This window comes from Limulus polyphemus, unplaced genomic scaffold (assembly GCF_000517525.1).
Source record: "Limulus polyphemus unplaced genomic scaffold, Limulus_polyphemus-2.1.2 Scaffold6980, whole genome shotgun sequence".
In the NCBI taxonomy this organism is placed as follows: domain Eukaryota; kingdom Metazoa; phylum Arthropoda; class Merostomata; order Xiphosura; family Limulidae; genus Limulus; species Limulus polyphemus.
In genome coordinates, this window is record NW_013672590.1 from 16,140 (window position 1) to 26,012 (window position 9,873).

Here is a 9,873-nt window from a genome sequence, read left to right on the forward strand (position 1 = left end):
TGAATATAGATCAAAAGATGCCGCCAGAGAGTTACATGACTATTAGATAATATGCAAGTTATGCTGACATCTGAGAGCTGCATAGCTATTATGTATCATACATAATAGGTACCAAATGCTGACAAAGGCAATAACATCACAGTTCCACGAAGGGGCACCAGAAAATGCACTGCTAGGGGTAACATCATAGTATTTCTAGAAGATCTGTGACGTCATAGTTCCACAAAGTAGCACCAGAGGGCGCAGAAATCTTAGGGAGGGGGATATCATAGTTCCACCATGCTGCACTAGAGGGCACATTAAAATGATAAGCTTTGTTTGTATTTGTTTTTGTTTGTTTTTAATTATGCACAAAGCTACACAAGGGCTATCTGTGCTCTGCCCACCACGGGTATCGAAACCCGGTTTCTAGGGTTGTAAGTTCGGAGACATACTGCTGTAGCACTGGGGGCAATATAATGAGCATATAGATAGTTGATGAGGAAAGGACCAGTGGATAATGTAGATTATAGAGATAACATGTAATCTTATTAAAACATATCTTAAAATTAATATTTTATCTAATTTGCATAACGTTGCTTTTACAGTTATCAATACTGAAACGTTTTAATCTCTATCACAATTACAGTTTTGCTTTATAAGCACTACTTGCATTAAATCTTCGATTTTAATCTCTAGGTCTTGTCATTATCGTGAATTTTATAGTTCTTGATTACATATTTAATTGCATTACATATGCTTCACAAAGGTGGTTGCTGTTACTATAGTCAGATAGTGATACTATAGTCCTGTAGGACTGGATACAGATTTCATCTTGTCACAACTTATGTTTGTTGCTGGAACAAAATTTACTGATCCTTTGTTTCAATTTTATCTTAAGGAGCATGACATTCACCTCTTTATTACACACTATAAACAAAAGCATCTATAGCAGAATGATTTAATTGTACTATTTAAGACTAAATTTTTTGTGCTATTTTACGTATCGCGGAACTTACAAATATATACCTGTACTGAAAAAGCTGGTCAAGGCCTATAATTAGTCGTATAATCGCAGTATTAAGATGAGACCAACGGAAGTGAATTACTTCAATCGGTTTGTGGTGTAGAAGACTCTTTACAAAATAAAGGGGTAGATCAATTAACTAACAGTAAGGTAAAGCGTCAATCTAAGAAAGGATATATCATACGAAACCCTTACGATTTACAGGAAATTGGAGAGAAATCCTCCATAGGTTCGTTGATAAGAGTGAATTTAATGGATAATGGTAACTAAATCTGTAAGATATAACTTTTGTGGAAATCAGAGTGAATGGGAAACTGATTATTGCTCGGTCTTTGCAATATTAGTTATGACGCTGATATGTTCACACGAAGTTTGAAATTTTATTTAATGGAGCAGAAAAACAGTCTGAATACCAAAGAATTGATATCAGATATTCTCTGTCTTTGACTTGATACCCGATCTATATTCCAGAGATTCTCTATTTAATTTGGTAAAACAGGGAAATTTAGGCACGTTTTGGGAGGGATTGCACAATTAATCAGTCCAGAAAAAAATTAACTGATATCTAAAAATATTATGAACAGTATACAAATTTGTTCAGTATTCTCAAAAGATTTGTGAACACAAGACAAGTTCAGAGGTGTGTTTGCCAGTGATCAACTCCATGACCAAGCAGCTAAAAAGATCTAAATCATTAATTTGGATCCAAGTCATCAACCAGGCAATCACCAGGTATATATTTACTTTGAACCATATGGAGTACATACCCTAACTTCACATAAGAATAATCATTATAAAGACATGTTGAATATCGACTTAAGCCCTCCCCCCAGTGGCACAGCGGTATTTCTGTGGACTTTTAACGCTAAAAACTGGGTTCCGATACCAAAGATGGATACAGAACAGATAGCTCATTTGTGTAGCTTTATTCTTAACTATAAACAATCAAAGATCGACTTAAAATAAAGAAAGTACTGCAAGAACTTTATTTGTTTCTGTATGGAATATATTGTATTTATTATGTCATGTGTGTTACAATTTGGAATGATCTGAAACCGAGCTACATGATAATTCAAATTTAGTAGTTAAATAAATGCCGATATATTTCCAATTTATTATATTTGCCAACAAGATTGATACACACAGTTTAATGTTTTTAATACACAAACAAAAATACAATTTACAATAATAGTTATTACAAACAATGATTTATATACAAAAGTTTTACAAACTTACAAGCAATATAAAGCCTTATTTCAAGTCTGGAACTTCCTTGATATCTTATCGAGGGTTCACGATGAGCGAATTAATTTCCAATTGATGTAGGTACAATTCACTTAATAGAGATGTTTATTTTTGTTGTAAATACAATCTAATGAGTTTACCATGAACTTTTATGTTTTAATGAACTATTTTAAAAATTTGTCAGAAAACTTATTTTTCTTTTAATATTCTACCAAAACATGTGAGATCAGGAAGGAATCAAAACTGGCTGAACAAAAAATCATACGATATATTCCAAATTTTAATAAATTAACAATAAGTATATTACAGGGTTATTCCACAAAGAAAACGAGAGAAAGAATTAGAACACTACACAACTAATATAATTAAAATACTCAAGTGCCTTCACTATTTTATGTTCTGCAAAACACATAGAAAGAAACATCGATACATAGGTTAAGTAAGTGAAAGGAACTGTTGACTGTTGACATGGAAAATAATGTTTTTATACTTTTTCCTATATAAAATACACAGTCTTAATTTTATCTTAGGTCTGGAGATAGGACATATATTCAACAACATCCACAGCGAACGTTTTGACTATTCTTGTTTGACTGAATAGCAGGACTTGAGTATTTAGTTTGAAGTACTCCACCTTAATAAATGCTGTAACAACAATGACGGATATAATGATTTTTGCCAACACTTTGTTACTTTTCCAGCTGGCCGAACAAACTCTGGTATTGGGCAAAAAGTCTCATCATCAGCAGCATGTGTAGCAAGATGCATACAATCCAGAAATCTGTAGTAAAGGGCCAATAAAAAGAGTTGTAAAGAAATATCAGTGTTATTGATATGTCTTTGTATGATCCAATAACTCAAGAAAATCGTTGTAAATTTAGATTTGATTGGATATAAATTCTTTGTGACTCTGTAATTTAAAGGACAACCATCTGGCCGACTAGCCTACTATAAGAAATGAACTAATATATTGACTATTGGAGTGCTTGTCTATAATTTATGGACCCTTGGTCACATACCCAGATTATCTTGGCATGAGACCTCGAAGCTGCCATCGAATGATGGTCTATGGACATTTTTAGGCTCCACATTGTACATCTATTTACTATCAAAACAACGTTTTCATCGATGATCGCATATTCTCTCCAATAATGGATAACATTTGTCTCATCCCAACTAGACATCATTGGCTCCTTAATATATGAACATAAGTTCTTATGAGTGTAAGTTAACACATTATTACACGACTTTTTCTTATGACCTTCACCTATTTCTGTTACTACAATTAACTTTACTAATTTTCACAAATCTTATAACAGTTTCGTTGACGTTTAAGATGTAAAAACTAAATTCCTATTATTATGTTATATGGTCTGAATAATACTAATAAAAATGTAATAAACATTGTCTAGATAGGTCATAACCTTTGACCAGAGGTAAATGATCAACTTTGACATGATCACGTTGTGAATCTCTGACATGTTTTTTATGTGAATCTATATAAACATTCTTTATAAACTGATTTCATGTAAAAGGATAGACATGTCTCTTTTTGTAGACCATACCTCGTGTGGTAAGCTCACAAAGTTACAGGTATATCACCATATGTAAAACGTCCACTACATTATCCATGATACTTATTGCTCTAATGATAACGTGATGTAACATCACAGTATTTAACTTAAAACATCTTCCATATCATGCAAGAGCCTTATAGTGTTAACTCTGCCTCATCAAAAAGTCAGCACATCAGATTTTCTTTCAGCATGAAAGCAATTAGAGATTATTACCTTTTGTATGATATAAATAAATGATAATGCACCATATTAATAAGTGACTATCTAATTTCCGTAAATATTATAAGGTTTACAAGTTCTCAGTATCTATGTGAAAATAATCTAATGTTTGCAGTTACAATTAGTGTTTTGTGTTGTTATGTATCAGAGGAAATATATGAGTTCTGGTTTTCATTATGTTCAAATATTGCATGACAATAGAACAGGTTTATTCTCAAGTTGAGGGCATTGACAACTATTTCACTAATGAATAAAGGTCAGTAGGAGAGTCGAACCGAGTAGAAAGTATACAAGAATGATATCCGTATTAAAATGTACTAGACTTGTATGAAAGTTAGTTCCATCTTGGCAATCCAGTATTTTATAATCCATAAATGGAATTTACTCCTTGGATTAATTCAAAGAACACAATCCTGTCTGTAGGATGGATTATACTACTATATCTTTATTGTCTAAAAAATTACACCCTGAAGAAGTTAGACTATGTGTAGATCTTGGTACGTTATATTTGTAAATAATAGTACTTTTAAAATACAGGTATACGAGTTTCAGATCGAAAACAGAAGGTAGTAGCTTAAAACAGAATATAACCTCCTAATGTTCCCCCCCAAATCTTGAGTTAAAGAAAATGTCACGAATGAACATTTAGCTTTCTGTATCGTTATGTAAAGTGGAAGAAAAGATAAGCTCATTTTTTACGACTGGTAAGTTCAGTGACATACAAAAGTTGTTCTTCGTTGATTAAGTTACACTTAAACTATAGTTAACACAACTTATTTTGGTTGTAAAGTATATTTTGTAATGATAAACACTGTACAGTAAATGTGATGGATTTATTAAATATTGAAGAATAGATAAGTCTTTTTTTTCTAGATCATATTTTACCAAGAACTTTTTTATTGTTATCAGTTATTATACAGATCTTGTTTGTTCTTAAAATCTTCATAGGTTGAATGCATATACATTATTTTTATTAAACATCAGATAAAGTCCTCTTTTTGTAACTTAAAGTTATGTTAATAAATGTTTCAGTATGTGTGAGACTTGTTAAGTCTGTGATTTGCCTTACATATATTAATGATAGTAGACGAGGCTATGATGAAGCATGAATTGTATCAAAGAAATATAAATGGAAACTTGTATTAGATGTTCAAACATACTTGTTAAAAACTGATATTCAGGAGGTGTAAGTTATCTTAAAAGACTAAGTTAGACACATAATTATCTGATATTCGATCTTTAGTTTGTACAGAATAGAATTAAGCTATCTTTTTGTTAGTGAATTATCAATGTAACAAGTTATATTTTCCGAATATTTTTAGGCTGAACCTGTCTGAAATTTTCACCTATTGCTGTATATGGGGCACAGTTTAATCTTACTGGGTTGTGAACGTAAAATACTTTTGTTGTAAAATACGACGAACTCTGCCAAATACACAATTGTACACTAACTTTGTAACATAAGTATAACCCTATCATGTTGTTTTTGTTTTTTGAATTTCGCGCAAAGCTACACGAGGGCTATCTGCACTAGCTGTCCCTAATTTAGCAGTGTAAGACTAGAGGGAAGGCAACTAGTCATCACCACCCACCGCCAACTCTCGGGTTACTCTTTTTATCAACGAATAGTGGGATTGACCGTCACATTATAACGCCCCCATGGCTGAAAGGCCGAGCATGTTTGGTGGATGGGGATTCGAACCCGCGACCCTCAGATTGCGAGTCGAGCGCCCTAACCACTTGGCCATGCCAGGCCACCCTATCATGAAGTGAATCCTTTACAGCGCATGACACAAGGTTTTAGTGACTTACATTCAAAACTTCATGAATCTCTTTTTTGTTTATGTTATAACAATTAGTATAGCATAAATGTTTAGCTAATAAGCCATATATTAATACTATATAAGTTTTAAGTTCTTAATTTTATATGGCGATATTTAAAAAATCTGAATTTCTCCTAGTGTGACACATGTAATACATTTTCTCTAGGCATTTTCTATTCTCTATTTTATCCATTACCTCTCCAATAAGTACAAAAGTCAACGTAAATTACTCACTATAAAATCGTCATTACTCAGACAAACCATAATTTTTATAGCCTTCAATTTTGTCACAGAGCTATTAAATAGAAAATCACACCCATCTGTCACGTCCTCTATTTCAGGATTTGTTACTAGTTCTTTTTTACATTTAACTCTACATTATCCATAACCAATAGAAAGCCAAGGTTTTCATATATCAAATGACGTATTTTATAACATTGTTTTCTAAAGGTAGAATTTTAAATTTTACTCTTACTTCCAGCTTCGTTCCCATGGGAAAGATAACAAATGGCTTGGAAGAATTTGTAACATATGTAACATTTGTTCTTGTTCCATAGTTAGAAAGCCAGAAAAATTGTGAGAGTTAGGTAAAATTGTGTACGTTTTTGCATGTTATTCGTCGACGCTCTTTGGTGCATTATCTAATTAAATAAAAATTATTCAGTGCATTACTAACATTAGTATAAAAAGTAGGGTTAAGTGTCATCGACAATCGACAGCAAGAAAAACGAAGGTTCAGGTAAGTACTTTGTTTCATGTTTTTCATGTTTATTAATTATTTATTACTAGCATAGACCAGCAAAACATTTGTGGCCAAATTAATTATTGCAACAGCACTTCTTTAAATACAGGGTTTCCAGAGCAATACAAAAGAATTGTAATCACAGATACTAAAATCTATAAGATCACTTGTCTTAGTTCTAACATTAGTTAAGCATTTATTCAGTACAGATTTTACTTACATATATTAATATGTGCTTAATAGATATTGAGCGATGATGAAAGATGAGTTTTATATAAGAAAACCACAGAGGACTGACTTGTAACAGATGACTAATATATCCGATGATCTTTCTCTGAAGTATAAGAGAAGTGAAAAGAAATGCACCACATGTTACCGGGAAACTGTTTCAAAATCTATGTGAAGAACCTATATGTAAAATAGTTAATAAACTAGTTTTTCTTAGCCTAGAAGTGAAATCTTACATGGCTTTGAATGCTCAGTGTAATACTGCTGGTGTCACAAAATACTAACATTTGACTATGATGCACATGTTTGAATCCTTTCTTGATATTATATTTAGTGACATGTTTTTAGTAGAATGTATTAAAATTCTCATTGTACATTTAGTGTTTGTTTCACATATTGTTACACAACTGAACTAAAGCATTTACATGAACAAATATAGACTGTAACTGAACAGAAAAAATACTAACACGGACATAATGTAGAAAAGTTGTATGAAAGATAATTTAAAAGAGACAATCTAGTTTTTTATAAATTAAGATGTTTAGATTTATTGAGCTTTTAGCTTGTCAGCAGTCTTGAAGTTCGAAAACTTGGATTGGGGTTTTAGTCTCAGATGAACATGTAACTTGGGTCAGCTTTCTTAAAATGTCCTTAGGGTGTCATGAGTCAGAAAAAGTAACCAATGAGTGTGACAGTGTCAATGCCATTTTTAAGTGCATTAATGACACTGGTCATTATGTATCTAGCAATCATGTGATGCCAAATGTATACCATAAAAATGGTAAGTATATGACTTACATAGAGTGGTATATAATTATTTTTGACAGTCAGAGTTTATAGAGCTTTAAGCCTATATGCAAATAGTTTCATTCATCAAGAAACTAGTTCTAGACAACGAACTGTGCAAATATCTACAGAAAGGGAAAAATATAATTTTCTACAGTAGTAACAGTTAAACGTAACTATTCATCTAGATTATTTAAACCAATGTTTAGGGAAGAATATCAACTTTTAAAGCTAACATGAAAATTGTACAATAGTTAGGAATTTAAATAAGCGTCCATTTCAGTGCAAATAGATGTTAGACATATACTAATTTCAAAAATAAAAACAAACACATTAACGATAAGTATTTTACTTATATAATGTCATAAAGTCCAAAACGTATATCATGCAAAATAAATATAAAAAGCAAAAACTATAATCGGTATACTAAATCAATACTTAAATTAAAAAACAAAATAGAGTCAGCTATGCAATACTATTGTAACTGTCTTGCTTAATATGTATGAAATCGATACATTAGATGTGATAGATAAAATTCAAATGTATGTTAACTGTATTAGTAACACCATCAACTGATAGAAACACATGTAATGCAGTTAAATATATAAAAACTATAATCATACATGAGACACGTATTACAGAAGTATAGTAACACTGTCCGCCTATAGAAATACCATTTGCCTTTGTAAAACATAGGTAATACAAATAAATATATAAGTTAAAACTAAATCGGCATGATAATCGGAGGATTTTTCTAGTTTAAGACACTATAACAATGATTTTAAGTATTTATTTACATGTATCGACGAAATTTCTAAACCTGAATTGGTTGTTTGACTGAAGGATAAGAAATATATGACTCGTTAAATCTTTCAAACAAATTTAAAACAGGATAATTAACCCTGTAAACTTCAGAATGGGAATGATCGAGGAGAATTTATGGTTAGTAGACGATCCGTCTCTGATAGCAATATAATCGATCTCGTGAATGATGCACTACGTAAACGAAATACTTTTAATCTTAATGGATGGGAAAATTTTGGAGATCACCGATCAGATATGAATACTGCAAGAACTCGTAAGAAACAATCACAAATTACAGTATACGAAGCAACAACTAAGAGAGCAAGATCCAAGCTTGTCGTATCTAAATGGGTTCATTTTTAGTAAAGTAATACTGTATTATTTGTATATTTGATGTCAGCGTGGATTGTTGTCTACCCTTTAAACTTAGTAGCATTCTGAGTCGAGTAAGTATTAGTAACGCCTGTTGTAACGGACAAATAATATATTACTGTTAGAAACAGTACAAGTAGTAAACCGAATAAAAGTAAGTGGGGTCAAGTATTCAGACGATTTATAAAGTAAATAATGTTTATTGTGGATCAAACGCTAATATCTATTTATTATAATCCTACTCACCCTACTAGCTATGATGGAGTACAGCATTAAATAAATCGATCACTAAAACAAGTCTTAAGTCGTAAGAATGTGTACATATATTACACAAACTAGTAAGGTAAAAATGTTTAACAAATCGAGTGATCGTTTCAGTGATCAATATTACACTATTTGTATAGTGTACGATTTACTGATGTGATTATGCACAGATTAATTTTATCTAACTATCTACATTGTCCTGAAAAGGACTGTTCATGCTACTTTAAGAAGAAAAGAATCTTAATAATATAGAAAGGAGGGTTTCTACTATTACCTGTAGCTTCTATACTTTCATTTTTTGTTGATTTGGTAGACAGAATAGTGGAAAAGCTTCTGAGATTTAGAAATATGGAGTCAACAGAACGAACAATTCTTATTCCTGAATAACTGGTACACTCTCTTTATTAACCTAAAGCTTATGAATGATCAGTATATAAAGTTTTAAACGCAATAGATCACGAAATTCTTTTTGAATAAACGATAGGTTAGCCATGCGTGATAAAGTGATGTTTAAGTAGTCGCAACAGCGTTCTCCAGCTTTTCACTCACAAGACATGGCACTCATTAAAGCCAGAATGGATTCGTCGGCAGTTGACAATACAGGTGTCATCAAGAGCGTTTTTCAGAAATATAAGAAGAAAGTTGAAATCCTATAAATAAAATTAGCTTCATTGCTGATCTATCATGGCGTAGAACCCGCACAGCGGTAAGTCTGAGGACATACAACGCTAGAAACCCGTGGTGGGCAAGCGCAGACAGCACATTGTGTAGCTTTGTGTTTAAATTCAAACAATCAAACAAACTAAT